This window comes from Nannospalax galili, unplaced genomic scaffold, assembly GCF_000622305.1.
Source record: "Nannospalax galili isolate Female #2095 unplaced genomic scaffold, S.galili_v1.0 scaffold160, whole genome shotgun sequence".
Taxonomy (NCBI): Eukaryota; Metazoa; Chordata; class Mammalia; order Rodentia; family Spalacidae; genus Nannospalax; species Nannospalax galili.
The window spans coordinates 1468109-1469675 of record NW_008346900.1 but is presented as its reverse complement, the minus strand read 5'-3'; positions in this window follow the sequence as shown (position 1 = coordinate 1469675).

Here is a 1567-nt window from a genome sequence, read left to right as displayed (position 1 = left end):
CCCCCCCCCCCCCGCCCCCCCCCCCTTGGGTGGGCGGCCCCCGCCTCTCTTTAAATATGGCCGCGCCGCCGGTCGTGGGCGGGGCTGCGCCTGCGCAGCGGGGAACTGCGGGCGTGGACCCGCCTCAGGGGCTTGCCAGGACCGGCTCCCGGCAGGCGCCGCGCGCGGCTTCGGGGCACCTGACGGAGCGGGCGGGGCGGAGTGCGCGTGCGCGGGGGCGGGAGCGCGGGCGGGGAGGCGGCTGTTTGCAAACTTGGGGGCGGGACCTGGAGCAGCGCCAGGCTCCGCCTACCGCGCGTGCGGGGCCCGGCTCCGGGGGCCGCGTTCACTGGGTTCCAGACTCGGGTCTCAGTTCCCCCGAGCCGAAGAGCTTGGAGGACTGCGCTGGGGAGCAGGGGGGCGGAGCCGGGAGGACGGCGAGCGGGGAGGATGGGGAGCCGGTAGGACGCGGAGCCGGGAGGATGGGGAGCCAGGAGCAGGAGGAGCGGGGATGATGAGGAGCCGGGAGGACGCGGAGCGGGGAGGATGAGGAGCCAGGAGCACGAGGAGCGGGGATGATGGAGAGCCTGGAGGACGGAGAGCGGGGAGGATGGGGAGCCAGGAGCACGAGGAGCGGGGATGATGGGGAGCCGGGAGGATGCAGAGCGGGGATGATGGGGAGCCGGGAGCACGGAGAGCGGGGACGATGGGGAGCCGGGAGCACGGAGAGCGGGGACGATGGGGAGCCCGGAGGACGGGGAGCGGGGACGATGGGGAGCCGGGAGGACGGGGAGCGGGGACGATGAGGAGCCGGGAGCACGGAGAGCGGGGATGATCGGGAGCCAGGAGTACGGGGAGCGGGTGGCCCCACGTGCCGCGTGCAGCGCCCCGCCCCTCCTCGGAAGCCTGCGGAGCCCTCCGTGCCCTTAAACCCTGACTGGCTGGATGCTGAGCCACCTGGAAGTCCTCAGGCTGCAGCCGAACCTTCGCACGACTTTGAAGTAGACTGCACGATTAGTGATTTTGCATGTGTGTGCACCTGTGTCCCTATCTGGACCATCAGATCAGGGTCAGGTGTTTGGTGAGATATTTCACTATGACATATTTGTGAGTGGTGACCAGCATTTCATAAAAGTCAAATCGAATTAGAAAGGAAAGTACGGTGCATCCCACATAGTGAAAATGAGTACCGTTTTGTGACATGCATGTGGAACATAAAATGGACTTACTGGGGCTGGAGCGATGGCTCAAGAGCACTGGCTGCTCTTGTAGAAGACCCAGGTTCGATTCCTAGCACCCACATGGCGGCTAGTAACCATCTGTAACTCCAGTTCCAGATCGGACAGATTCTTCCGACCTCCGAAGAGGTCAACCCGGGGGCACTTACATGCAGGCAGTATACTCATACACATAAAAAGTAAAATTTTAAGCCAAAAAAAAAGCCGGGCGTAGTGGCGCACGCCTTTAATCCCAGCACTCGGGAGGCAGAGACAGGCAGATCTCTCTGAGTTCAAGGCCAGCCTGGTCTACATACTGAGTTCCAGGCCAGGGGATATAGGGAAACCCTGTCTCAAAAAGACCAAAAAAA